The 14,636-nt window shown below is 48.8% G+C and overlaps 1 protein-coding gene across 6 annotated transcripts in view; it reads right to left on the bottom strand.

Moving 5' to 3' along the window:
• LOC119964910 (protein FAM163A-like) overlaps window positions 1-14,636 on the bottom strand; it is a 237,678-nt gene that overhangs the window by 15,229 nt on the left and 207,813 nt on the right. Inside the window, exon 4 of one of the 6 annotated variants that reach the window (XM_038795015.1) lies at window positions 14,146-14,211. The exons of 4 other annotated variants lie outside the window; for them this stretch is intronic. The gene's annotated coding sequence lies outside the window, so the exon portion shown is untranslated. Of the gene's footprint in view, window positions 1-8,921; window positions 9,253-14,145; window positions 14,212-14,636 lie in introns of those variants that run through there. One more of the 6 variants, XM_038795018.1, reaches the window with a different exon arrangement.

Genomic DNA, 14,636 nt, shown 5'->3' with positions numbered 1-14,636 from the left:
ATAAATGTTTGGATCCGTACAGACTTGAAACGTTAACTTGTTTCTCTCTCCCACCAGCCTCCCCAGATAACAGACCATTCACCACCATCTCTGCCACCTCCAGTGTGATGCTACCACCATTTGCATCTTTCACTTTCAGCATTCAGAAGGAACTGCTCTCTCCACAGCTTCCTAGTCCACTCCTCAGTCACCCCTGGCAACCCCTCCCTTTCCTCTGGCATCATTCCATGTAAGAACAATGGGATACAACACCGGTCCTTTCACCTTCTCACTGCCCAGAACCCCATCGGGGAGAAATAGTGCATTACCTGTACTTGCAACAGAACTGCGTGGAATCACTGATTGCAATGCGATCCCCTTCACTCTGATAAAAATAAGCCCAGCTTGGGTAACCACTTTGGGGAACACCTGAACATTTCCATGAAGTTTGATGTAAACTCAAGGAACAGTTCCTCTTGAGTTGACACTTTACAATCTTCCGGACTCAACATTGAGTTCAACAATTTCAGGTCATGATCTCAGCCCCCGTGGTTTTGAACAGCGGCATGTGGGCGAGGATTCTGCCATTCTCATTTACACCTCCTCTAGACTTGTCCCTTTACCATCTCCTTTTGCAAAAGCAAAATACCGCAGGTGCTGAAAATCTGAAGTAAAACGAGAAAGTGCTGGAAATACTCATCTGGTCAGGCAGCATCTGAGAGAAACAGAGTTGACGTTTCATCAGAACAAACTCCTGTTTTCTTACAGCATCACCATCATTTCCTTTATTATCTCCTGCCTTCCATCGTATGACAGATTCTCGTTTAGCTTTTTCTTCCATTATCCTTTCTCTGCTCTGCACTTGCTTAAACTCTGTTCCATCTCTAACTTCTTCCAGTTCTGATGAATAGTCACCGACTTAAAATGTTAATTCTGTTTCTCTCTCTCCAGATGTTGCTAGATCTGAGTATATTCAGCATTTTTCTTGTTTCTTATTGGAGATGTCTGCAACATTTAGTAGCAGTATAATAATCACAGATTCTCAACATTTAGTAGCAGTATAATAATCACAGATTCTGTGCTGTATGAAGGAACAAAACAGAGACTACTTGCACCATTTGCAGCATCTTTACTCTTGCTCAGGTTTTTCGCTTGGAATCAGAGGCAGGGAACCCTGTGGTGATTAACTCACCTCCTGACTCCCCAAAGCCTGCCCACCATCTACAAGACACAAGTCAGGAGTGTGATGGAATAGTCTCCACTTGTTTGGATGAATGCAGCTCCAACAACACTCAAGGAGCTCGGCACCATCAAAGCAACCAGTTTGATTGACTCTCCATCCACAGACGTTCTCTCCCTCCACCAATGACGCACAGTGGCAGCTGTGTGTACCATCTGCAAGATGCACTGCAGGAACTCACCAAGGTTCATTAGACAACACCTTCCAAACCCATGACCACTATCATCTGGAAGGACAAGGAGAGCAGATATATGGGAACCCTACCACCTGAAGGTTCCCTTCGAAGTCACTCACCATCCTAACATGGAAATACATATCTGTTCCTTCACTGTTGCTGGATCAAAATCCTCAACACCCCTTCCTAACAACACAGATTGTGTACCTATCCCTTAGAGCCCACAGCGGTTCAAAACGGCAGCTCACCGCTACCCTCTCAAGGGCAACTAGAGATGGGCAATAAATGTTGGCCTAGCCCTAGCGACACCCACATCCAGTAAATGAATTTTAAAAAAGCTCACCATTGGCGTGGCTCAGTATCACACAAAAAGCTTAATAACATTGTCAAAAGAATACACAGCAATTTTATGCGAATGTGGAAAGCAGACTGAGTGGTGATCTTAAGCATGAAGCGATATCCCCAATTTCTATGATAGCCTAGTTGTGGTTTGAGTAATAGTCCAGGTTGACAAGGCAGTGCAATATTGAAGGAGTGCTGCACTGTCAAAGATGTCGACTTTCAAATTACCAAGTTTCCCTCTCCCCTCTCAAGGTGAGCGTAATCTCAGGGCACCATTTCAAACAATAATGGGAGAGTTTTCCACTGTGCCCTGTCCTGGCCAACATTTCTCCCGTAACCACCATCATCACTGAGACAGGGGGCTGGATTCTCTGAGGCGAGATTCTCCCAAACCGGGAGAAATCGTGAGGCTGGCGTAAAAAACGGGCGGGTTTGACGCCAGCCTCCGCCCCCCCGACCGGGAACCGATTCTGGTCCCCGGTTGGGGCTAGCATGCCGCGGCCGTGAACTCCGGCATCGCGGGCTTAACGAATTTCGTTAAGCCCGCTTGCCAGAGTTTGCGACGGCTGACGCGTCACATGACGTCAGCCGCGCATGCGCGGATTGGAAGACTCCAACCCGCGCATGCGCGGATGACGTCATCGCGCATTTGCGCGAAACCCGCGCATGCGCGGGCCGGGATGCTCCTCAGCCGCCCCGCGAATGGATACAGCGGGGCGGCGGAAGGACAAAGAGTGCGCGGGGTAAGTACCCGCTGCCCGCGATCGGTGCCCACCGATCGCGGGCCCATGGCACCCTTGGAACGGCCGTGGTACTGCCGTGCCAATCGGTGCCATGGTTCCCAAGATCCCAACTTTACGGCCGTTTTTACGAACGGTCAGACCAGGTGTGTTTGACGTTCCTAAAAACGGTCGTAAAGGGCTTGGACTTCGGCCCATCGGCCAGCTGAGAATCGCTGCTCGCCGTAAAAAAAACGGCGGGCAGCGATTCGTGTCGGGAGGCGGGCGTGGGGGGGGGAGAATAGCGGGAGGGCGTCAGACTAGCGTGGCCGTAAAAATTTACGACCCCCACTATTCTCCGCACCGTCGTGAGTGCGGAGAATCGCCCCCTCTGTTTTTGGGGCTCTGTCCCCAAGCCGTCGTAAAAACTGGACTTACACGCCAGAAAAACTGACATGAAAGGGCCACATATTCCTAGCCCTGTAGGGGGCTAGCATTGAACCAGCGTAAAACTAGCAGCTTTTGCTCCATGGTGGACCTGGACGGCGGAGCTGGACCCTGAACGTAGTGCCCCCAATCGGCCACGTGCCCAACCCTGACCGCCCGCCCAAAAATTGCCCGCCGCGCATAAGGTTCCCCTACCCTCCGATCGGCCTGCCCCCGATGAAGTCCACAGCCGCCACAATAGTATCCTGACTGGCAGGATCATGTTAGATCCGGTACTTCGGCCGGCCGGGGGCGGATAATGGCGGGGCGGACCTTCAGGAATGGCTGCAGGCAGGTGATATGCGGCGGAGAGTACGCCGCATTTCGTGTCCTGGAGAATCAGGGAACTGGCGCCGGTCTCGATTCCGTGCGGGGAAATGGATTCTCCGCCATGGCAACGGACGGCATCGGAGCTCGGACAATCCAGCTCAGGATATTTGATCCTTATCATCATCGGCTGTTTGTGGGAAATTGCTGTCCGCAAAGTGGTTCAAATGGTTTCAACAACAGTGGCAACACTTCAGTACTTAATTGGCAGGAAAGTGCTTTGTGACATTTTGAGGTTGTACAAGGCACCATAAAATGCGACTTTTAAAAAAAAGAGGTGAGTCTGGAGTCACATGGAAGCCAGACCAGGTACCGTCAGCAGATTTCCTTCCCTCAAGACATAATGAGCTAGATGGGTTTTTGCAACAATCAACAATGATTTCATGGTCATAGTTAGACTAATAATTCCAGATTTTTACTGAATTGAAAATTCAACATCTTCTGTGGTGTACATTTAAGGGGAAGCTAGACAAATGTTTGAAGGAGAAGAGAATAGAGGGTTACGATGATAGATTTAGGTGAGAAAAGACAGAGCCTCAGGTGAAGTATAAACAGGAGCATGGGCTAAATGGCCTGTTACTGTGCCATTTATGCAACATACTGTGGCGCTAACAATTGTACACAAAGACTGGAATGAAGTACAAGAGAGGCTTTATTGCTGTGAGATGCTATTCCTCCGGCGGCAGCTGTAGAATAGTATCTCAGTGAAGCTAGCGCATATTTATACACAAGCTCCCTGTGGGCGGAGCTAGCTGGCAGGGGCTTACCGGAGAAACCTGTATGACAGGTACGGCCATACATCCCCCTACTGCAAGCACACATATCTACAGTGGTTATATCACCACACATACTTCATCACGATTGGTGTGGGTGAGGTTGAGAATACATTTTCCTCTTATTTCCTGCAAGCTACATTACGCTAATTCCAGTGAATATGTAGCCAATGCTAAACGTGCTGCTCATTTGTTTGTCAGAGGCAGCAGTAAAGCACTGGAGTGTTAACTCAGTTTAATGGCAGAACCCCGAAGTACCACAGAAGACCAGACGGTGGCAGTGTTGGCATCAGTTGGAGCATGGCAAGTCCTACGTTGTGCTGCAGATGTTTGCCAATGATATAACTAGTGGGAAATTGGGGAGGATCTCTTCTGATTAAAAAGGCAGTGGCCGTCAGGGATTTGTAGTTTTGGGCTGCAAGCCAGAGATTCAAGATGCAAAAGATGCTTCAGGTCTTTGTTCTGTCTCAAAGTAACAGCAGCTGAAATGATAACATGACGATAATGCTGCTATTAAAAGGCGTGTAGGTTGTTAGGCTTTGACCACCTGGGCTCTGTATTGGTGCTGCTGTAAACCCCTGGTTAAATAAATAGCCAAGTCCAAAGGCCAAACAGGAGCAAAGGGGCAAAGGTCTTTGCTTGGGCTCTGGGCTGATCAAACATCTGCCAGTGTCCCAAAACACACAAATAAGGGGGAAAGATTGTGGTGTTCGATTTTTGGAGAAATTCTTTAGAGAGGCCATTGACTTTGTCCGTTTTCTCCTGAGTGTGAGAGTCTCCACTGAGCAGTGACATCTCCCTGGTGAGGGGGCCCAAATGCACCATATTCAAACTGCCTCTCATCTCACGTTACAATTACATATGCTTCTTCTTCACTCTTGTCAAGAACAAAATAATCCTCCTCCTCGAGATTTCTAATGTACCAGACTCTGAAGTGCATAAAACCTCTGTCTACTTTAACCTTGCTGTGCTCACCCCAGTCCAATGCCGGCATCTCCACATCATACTTTAACCTACACTTGTGCTGTACTCCTCAAATCTCAAATTTATTGATTTCCACCTCTTGTTTCTTATTGAACTGAAGCTTCACTTTCTATCGTCAACTTTCCCCTTCTTACATCTGGTACAAGGTGCTTCCACTGCGTATGACCTGTTACTTCATTTGGCTTTGATACTCTTTTGCTCAAAGTCTATCCAGCCTCCCCGCTGTGGTTTAATGGCAGCCAGTGGAGCTGAAAAATTGATTTCCTGCTGGCGTGAAATGATGGTGGGAACGTGCACTCCCGTCCGTCATTGTGGGTCACCCTTCCCGCCAGAGGCCAGTGTGAAACCGTTAATGGAATGCAAATGAAAGCCTGACTGGAATTGTCCACCCTGCCCGATTATCCACACCGCCAGCAGGATATCATGCTGGTGTGGAACACATCCAGACTAAAGTGGCATGGGCATAGCGGTACTGACACAGAAGAGGCCTGGGGCAGCCTTCAGAGATTGGAAGATGGAGGCCTCCAGCGACCGTGGACCCTGGAATACCACGTGCAGCAGTGGGTGGGTGAGGCATCAATCCTGTAGGTGGTCTGCTGCATGAAACATAGTGACACAGAGACTGTCTGTGCTGGCGGGGGGGGGGGGGGGGGGGGGGGCTGGATCAGATGTGGAGAAGTAGAATTACAAGCTGGGGTGATGGACGTTGGGGGTGTTAGGGGGGAATGAGAGATGCTGCAGGAATCATGGATTGTGTGGGGTGATACGGAGCAGGAGGGTGAGATGGACCATGATCCATGCTGTAATGCAGGTAGAGGGCAGCCATGCACAGGTGTGAATGAGCATGGGGCGGGCGGGGTGAAAGAGGAGAAAGGGGTTCAGAAGGAGGGATCAGTGGTGTCAACTGCTGAATCCTGGGGGTCACACTGAAGGAACATTTGGTAGGAAGGGATGGTGAGGATTAAGCAGGGAGTGGGAGTTGACAGGGTGGAAGGGTGTGCGGTGCGGAATGAGGGGGAGGTATGTTTATTGTCACAGGGTTAGCCTCTGCAGGAAGGTAGGGAAGTGGCCATTCACCTGCATAGGACAGAGGGTGATGGATAAGGTCTAAGGTCACACCAGAGGGGTCAATGGTTGACGGCGGTGGAGGTTGTGGGTCATAAGAGGAGGTTGGAAGGTGTTGGACTCAATCTGAAAAGACACAAGCACCTTGTCTGATTGTAAATATCTAGACCTTTGAGGTGGAGAGTTTGAGTTGCTGCATAGGGGTGGGTCAGTGGGGGTGGATGGAGCAGCTGGTTGGCACAATACTGGGGTGTTTCAACAGATAAGCGCATGAAGGGCAAAGTGTGCGTGGGAGGCTTTTTGCACATGGCTGACAAGGGCCCTGACAACGAAGCTTGCCTTCCTGTACACACAGAGGATTCCAGCCTGGGATGACCCCCTGAAGTGGACGGGGGGAATGGAGGGGAATACACACAGGATTAACAAATACAAATCACTATTAAAACACATCAGACCTCCTTGAAGTCCAAGTTTTGTCTTTTTACAAAAGAGTAAGAGCAATAATCATAGTGAACTCATGCAACCACGTGTGAAATTATATACTCTAAACCTTGTGTTCCCTACCGCTCCTAGGTTCTCCCCCGACATCTGGAGCAGCCCACTGACCAGTTGATTCTGTTACCTTGGATGGCCTTGGTGGCCGTCCTCTGGAGACCAGAGGTCAGGAAGATCCCAGTTTACTTTGGTTGTCCTGTTGTGTGACAGCTGCTCCGAAGTTGAGGACGAAACTGAAGGGGGGTCACACGCAAGGGGATAGGACACCCTGAGAGAATCCTAAGCCCCAGGGGTGTCTAACAGCCTCTACTCTGCCCTTTAGACGCCCGAGGGTCTCCAACCTGACTCCTTGGGGGAGGGGGCACCTGGAACAAGGTTCCGCTGCCCCATCCCCCTCTCACGTAGTCACTGTGAAGGCTCGCACATGGCTACAACGATGGAGTGCAGGTCTGCGCACTGGACCAGGGTTTCCATGGCATCTGCCGCCTTTTCCATGGAGACTTCGATGCACGCATATGTTGACATCACTTTCTCAGCCAGCAGGTGGATGGGTTCCTCTGCCTCATGTTTCAGTCTCTTGAGGGCCTCCGCCTCCTCTCGCTAATGTTCCCCCACCTTGTGTAGCATCTCCAGTATCTTAGACTCCCCAAGGTTTTTCATCTAACTTCAACATCGCAGATGCCTCTTCCCCAGCATCCTTTGAGTGCTGGTTGGTTGACCCTGCCTCCTCCTGCTGTGAAAATGTGTCGGTGCGGTGACCACCACAATGTGAGACCATGCCTGAACGAGATCTAATACCCAATGAGGTGCATATCTCTGGGTTGGTGGGGGCGCAGGTTCCTGCTGTGATGCCTCTACAGATTTCTTCCTCCTTCCCAATATCCTTAGTCCTCTGTGGGCTGAGAACCGCTATACAGGGCTTCCTCTCCTGGCCTTGCCCTCTTCCTACTGGCACTTGTAAGAGAGAGGAGAGAGAGAGTGATTGTATGAGCTGCCTCCAACATGGAGGAACACATAACCCTCAGGTTTATATTTGACTGCATTATGCATGGGTCCTTATCCTTACAGGCAGCCTGCTGACCTCTCCATCCACACAGGCTCGGTCCAGTTCCTCCCCAGCAGCTGGACTGCTCGCCCCTCGAACTCAGTGACATTCTTCAGGTCAGGCCAACACTTCCCCATCTTCCCTCTCCCCTGTTGTGCCACAAACTCTCCTGTGCAAAGAGAGAAGATGGGATTGAGAGCTATTGGGTTTCAGCTGTCTATCTCATGCTTCCAGTCTGACAAATAACCCACTGGATCGTGCGTCACGTGCTTGACACACTGCACATTGTCGACAAGGATTCTGGGGCAGCACCATCCAGGGAAAGGAGCCCATTCAGATAGAAGGGGTAAAGCTCACAGAGACATGCCGTGAACGGTGCTTGCTGGCGCACTCATATGCCTAACCCCCTTCACCCTCACCCTTCCTGGACAGTATCTGAGCTCTATGTGTGGATGGGTGAGGGACCCACAGTGGCCTCTCCACTTACAGATAGATTGGTTGCAGTGGGACCAACAGGCATCACCATAACACATTGAGTGGCCTTTTGTGTATGGGCCGCACAGATGGTGCCCTTGCCACTGATGCCTAGGTCCTCTCTACCATTCAGTAAGGTGAGGGTGAGCAGTTAAAGGTTCACTTACCCTGGTGACATGGATGAAGACATCCATTCACAGCGCTGCAGGGCAGTCCTCCAGTGGAGGCCATGGGTACTGACCTCCCTGGTGTCTTCCTCCCATGCTGGGTTGGTCACATGACTTGGCCACTTCCTTCCATCCTCGGGGAACAGAACACCCCTCTGAGCCTCCACTGCATTGAGGGAGTCGCCGCTGAATCTGTGGGCCAGCGCTACCTGTGATCAGCGGGCCATCTCCTCCTTCAACGGTGGGACAAAGAAGCTGACAAGAAACCCCTCACTGCATAATTAATTAGGTCAGCATTGTGCGATTTGGCACAAATCCTCACTGGCCTCTGCAGTGGGAAACACACACCATTCCCGCCCCCACCTGGTGAATTGGTACCGGAATGGAAAGTTCCGCCTGATCTAATTCATAGCTCACAGCATCCCCCTCCCCACACCAGCACTGTCTGCATCTTCTAACTGTGCACGGAAAGGACTTTGAACACCTTCCTCAAGCAAAACCCAATCAATACAAGCATCCGTCCCTCTCCCCACTCTCTGAACAGCCTGGTCACACAAAGAATGATCTTTGCTGTTCCAACACCAAGGCTCGAGAAACTATGCCTCAATCAGCTTTTCAATGACCCCCAACATTTTCTATCTTTTCTTTACCTCTTCCAGAATATCTTGCAATAAATCACAGTTTTCCAGAATCAGTCTGCAAACCAGGCTACCACGACTGCACTGTGAGTGAAAATGCTTTGCTACTTTTCCCTCTGCTCCAGTAGTTTTCAGTCCTCTGATTCCTCTTGCCGATGAAGTCACTGATGTTATTCTAGTTGGCATGAAGGGTTTCATGCCTCACTGTTTCCTTCCTGTCACTTGTGGTATGACAGCTTGTTCTAGTCATACCTGTTTTTCTGCTATCCTGAACAGTGTGAAACATCAGAGTTGACTTTGACTCTGCTTGGAGTCTCTGTGAATCTGAGAGCCGTTTATTTATTGAAAAGAAGCATCAAGCACGTCCTTGTGTCACTCTGAATTTTCCATCCCTCTTTTCCATTCCAATGGCACTTTGCTCTCTGCAGGAAAGCTGACCGATTAATCCTTAATTTGTTTAATTTGATCAAGTCTTGTTCTTTCCCCCAACCCTTCAGATAGAAATTCTTTCAGCCTAACACCTGCCCCCTCACCTTGTGCAGCTCCACTCTGTTGTCCATCACCTACTGATGTTAGAACACAGAACATACAGTGCAGAAGGAGGCCATTCAGCCCATCACGTCTGCACCGACCCACTTAGGCCCACACTTGCACCCGATCCCCGTAACCCAATAACCCCACCTAACCTTTTTTTGGTCACGAAGGGCAATTTAGCATGGCCAATCCACCTAACCTGCATGTCTTTGGACTGTGGGAGGAAACCGGAGCACCCGGAGGAAACCCACGCAGACACGGGGAGAACGTGCAAACTCCACACAGACAGTGACCCAGCGGGGAATCGAACCTGGGACCCTGGCGCTATGAAGTCACAGTGCTATCCACTTGTGCTATCGTGCTGCCCTGAATGTTCTTCGCTTCGCAATCTTACCTGAGCTCAAACTAATCACAATTCCATCTCCATTAATAAAGGGAGCTTGTTTCCATGTTTTTTTCCCTCAACATCACTTAACTCACTCTGAAATCCAAGCCCATGAGAGACTTGAATACTGCTCCATATCGGGGGAGGAATGATAACATCTCTTTTGAACTCCTGAAGAAGATAAAAGAGATACTTGTCATTTAATCAGAATCTCACTCTCTCGCATCTAACATCCACGTCACCTTTGGGTTCCAAACAATCTTGGCTTTCGCTGTTTTATCATTACTACCCCTTGGATTATAGGCCACACTACAGATTCTCCCTTCTTACTCTGTTGTGAACTTACGCTTCTTACTCTGTGGATCTCAGTCTTCCCATTCCCACCACCGATCCTCAAAGTTAAAACCTAAACTTGGCATCATTTAAGCACTACTTTCTAATTAACGAGATCTCGGCTCTTGGAGTCCAGTGCAGTGGGTCTTGAGGCTTCATCCTGGATTTCTCAAACTAAGACAATGAAGGTGAGATCATCACATTGGATACTGAAATTTTAAGCATAATTAGAGCATCTTGCAATGCAACCTGGTGGTGTGCGAGACTCTGCCAGTGTTAATTAGTGTATCATAAATGATGTCCTGGATACATATGGAGGGCTGCACAGGATATCCTCATTCACCAAAGGACAGTGAAGGAGCAATAAGAAATAGTGTGCAAAATTAAAGTGAAGTTGGACAAGTTAAGGAACATTGGTGGAATCTTGGGGCTGCACTTGTCGCCTGCCTGATTGGCTCGTGGGAATCAGGAAACTCAATTCTGGTAAGAGAGATTACATTTCCCAATTTTTCCTAATGCTTGCCGGTAGCATTATAAGGTTCACACCCACAAAGGGCTTGAACCTCATTACCGTACATTTCCATTCATTTTAATATTATCAGGCCCAGCCCCTCATGAACCTCCCCGCATGAGATCTTCAAATTTCGCCGACATGGCAACAAGTTTGGCCTGACGTGAGACAGTTGAGGCGATTCATCTGGGGGAAACAAAGGTAAATAGAGACCCCCAGTAGGGGGTAGAGATACACGCTCGGGCAGTGCCCTGGCACTACCTGCTGGCACAGGTCACCAACCTGGCAGTGCCAACCTGTGCCAGGGGCCAGTGCCGTTGTGGGCCTTAGTGGGAGTACCATGACGGGGAGGGGGGGTCTTCTACATGTAGTGGCCAGATTTATCAGAGTTATATCATAGAATTTACAGTGCAGAAGGAGGCCATTCGGCCCATCTAGTCTGCACAGGTTCTTGGAAAGAGCACCCTACCCAAGGTCAACATCTCCACCCTATCCCCATAACCCAGTAACCCCACCCAACACTAAGGGCAATTTTGGACATGAAGGACGATTTATCATGGCCAATCCACCTAACCTGCACATCTTTGGACTGTGGGAGAAAACCGGAGCACCCGGAGGAAACCCACGCACACACGGGGAGGATGTGCAGACTCCGCACAGACAGTGACCCAAGCCGGAATCGAACCTGGGACCCTGGAGCTGTGAAGCAATTGTGCTAACCACTATGCTACCGTGCTGCCCATTTGGAGGGAGGGGTGGAAAATGGACACTAATTGGGATGTATTGCTAGCGACGAATGGGGGGGGGGGGGGCGCGCGGTTCCCGGTGATGAATATAGGTGGTGGGTGCCGCTGGGAATTAATTTTGGGGGGGGAGGGGAACAGCCACCAAGACCTGTGTTATGTGTGCTGGCGGCTGTTTGGCTGCAGTGCTGGCCGGGTCTGGGTGCCCTTTAAAGATGGTGCCCCGATCTGTGTAGAGCCAGTTGCCAGTTCGAAGAGTCACCGCCCCACCAGAGAGACTCTAGAGTTTCGTGCCAGTTTTCTGTGAGAGTGACACTTTGCCAAATTCTGGTAAGAATCCACCCATTTTGTGTGAATCTGTCGTCAAGGTGAAATATTTCAAATGAAACACTGTCCCCTCGTGTGCCCTACATTAGGGAGTGCTGCGCTGTCAGAGGTGCCATCTTTCAGATGAAATCATATAGATCATATAGAATTTACAGTGTAGAAGGTGGCCATTCGGCCCATCAAGTCTGCACCAGCTCTTAGAAAGAGCACCTTACCCAAGCCCACGCCTCCACACTATCCCCGTAATCTAGTAACCCCAACTCACCTTTTTGGACACTGAGGGCAATTTATCATGGCCAATCCACCTAACCTGCACATCTTTGGTCTGTGGGAGGAAACCGGAGAACCCGGAGGAAACCCACGCAGACACGGAGAGAACGTGCAGACTCCGCACAGACAGTGACCCAAGCCGGGAATTGAACCTGGAGCTGTGAAGTAACTGTGCTAACTGCTGTGCTACCGTGAAATGTCCTCTCAGGTGAGCCTAAAAGAATGGCCGCCGAGGTGGCACAGTGGTTAGCACCACTGCCTCACGGCGCCAAGGACCCGGTTCAATCCCGGCCTCGGGTCACTGTCCATATGGAGTTTGCACATTCTCTGTGTGTCTGCGTGGGTCCCACCTCCACAAACCCAAAAATGTTCGGGGTAGGTGGATTGGCCACACTAAAATTGCCTCTTAATTGGACAAAAAGAAGAATTGGGTACTCTAAATTTTTTTTAAAAGGTGGGTGTATAAGTTTGCATAGCATTATTTAGAATATTTATTCCTGATGTCTTGGCCAAAATGTGTGCCTTAACCAAATTATTGAGCCCGATCAGCTAGTTCTTATCATGTGCTGCTTATGGGATCTTACTGTGTGCAAACTTTCTGTTGCATTTCCGACATTACAACAGTGACTCCACTTCAAAAGTATTTGGCTGGTTTTAAAGTGCTTTGGGACGTCTTAAGGTCACGAAAAGCACTGTGTAAATGCAAGTCTTTCTTTCTTGGCGCTTTCTTACCTACTCTCTTCAATAAAGCCTGCAGGGCAGACACAACTGCATAGTGAGGCTTTTCATGAATATTTTATTTACACTTAAGTACCACGGTTCATTTGATTTTTCCTCTTAAGCCAAGGAGCAGAGACTCACGCAAGTGTAAATAATTGTTTATTTGTGAAGGGTCACTTCTGATCGTTTTGTAAAACTATTTACCCTACTTGTGGCCTTCAAAGTACACACGTGCTTTAAGTCAAGATACTTTTTTCTTGCACAAGGCCGCACATTATCGCGAAGTGTCCCCTCGACTGACTAAGTGGCAGCCTAATCACGATAAACTCAACAAATGAGGAGGACTTTGGGGATTTTCAGTTGCTAAATAATAAAATAAAAATCCTGCTTTCTGAGTCGAGCGCCGTTGTGCTGAGGATGTGAACTTAATCAGCACTAGTGCCGCTACAATTCAGGGGACAGTGAGGAATTTTAATTTCTAGCCATTGAACTCCTCTAGCTGAAATACCTGTGACAATCTCAGCTCTATACAATTCACTCTCACAAAAACACCCGCCTTAGTGTGATCACTCATGCACTGTTACTGTGCACAGTTTATAGTGTTACAATTTTTTAGAAAAGCTGGGGCAGCACGGTGGCGCAAGTGGGTTAGCCCTGTGATGCGCGATCAATAACCACAGAAACGAAGGAGTAGTCCGAATTGAAGGCTTTAATCTACAAGATGTTTCCCCAGCAGCTTGAGTACAGAAATAACGATGGCTGCTGGGAAACACGGGTTCTTATACTCCGCCTCATTGGGTGGAGCTACCTTCGTCTTGACCAATGAGAAAGCAACACTTGGGCCAATGAGCAGCTCACACTCCCAGGTGCCGTAGTACCTCTAGTCATACTACCACACCCTGCAGCCTCATGGCACCGAGGTCCCAGCTTCGATCCCGGCTCTGGATCACTGTCCGTGTGGAGTTTGAACATTCTCCCCGTTTTTGCGTGAGTTTCGCCCCACAACCCAAAGATGTGCAGGGTAGGTGGATTGACCACGCTAAATTGCTCCCTAATTAGAAAAAATGAATTGAGTACTCAAAGAAAAGCTGTACGGAAGGTTAAATGTTATAAAATAGAATATTGGACCCAGTTTGAAGACTGTTCTTAAAATGACTGCCGGCTACCTAATGGAAGTGTGGATTCCAATCATCTTTCTTTTACTCCTGAGGAGGTAAGGATGCATTCCTCAGATATATATGTTTGAAATCCAATGAGTGTTCTAAAAGAATAAACAGAAACTCATCGACTTGATGGATTTTCCACCAAACACAAGGACACTAAATGATAAGCAACTGTAAAGTGTGAAGAATCTTGACCCTTTTGATCACCACAAAGGAGACTTTGGATAACTGTAATAGAACTACCACTTGCCTTTTACGGAAAGTGACTCGGCATTCTGGTACAGGTCATATGTCAACAGCAGCCATCTTGCCTCACCTGTAAAAAGCATTGAAAAGGACAGGGAAAAAAGCACCTCCACAGTGAACCATTTCAAAGAAACTTCAACCAAGGGAGAGATACAGAATGGTGTCTAGACACAGCCGCACCTTCTGCTGTAAGTAGCTGGACAGCTAAAAGCCCCATTCCTGCGGGACAGAAATAAAGAATCTTCCCTCCTCTGTATAAACCCTGATTCTACCTACTAAACTCACCTGTTGAAGTAATCTCCAGCAATTCAACAATGGAAGCCGTCGCAGCTTCAGAGCTGATTCTACAACCTCAAGAGCTTCGCTTTGAGATAGTTTGCGGTCACAACCACTCGACTTTGAAATGGATCCGGCCTCTACCGAATATGGACTAACCAAATCCAAATTTTACCTTCATTTGTAACTAAACTTTGTGTGCATTATATATATAGAATT

The sequence above is a fragment of the Scyliorhinus canicula genome, chromosome 4, assembly GCF_902713615.1.
Source record: "Scyliorhinus canicula chromosome 4, sScyCan1.1, whole genome shotgun sequence".
NCBI lineage: Eukaryota > Metazoa > Chordata > Chondrichthyes > Carcharhiniformes > Scyliorhinidae > Scyliorhinus > Scyliorhinus canicula.
Note: the sequence above shows the minus strand (reverse complement) of the source record. Positions and strands in the feature narration are given on the sequence as shown.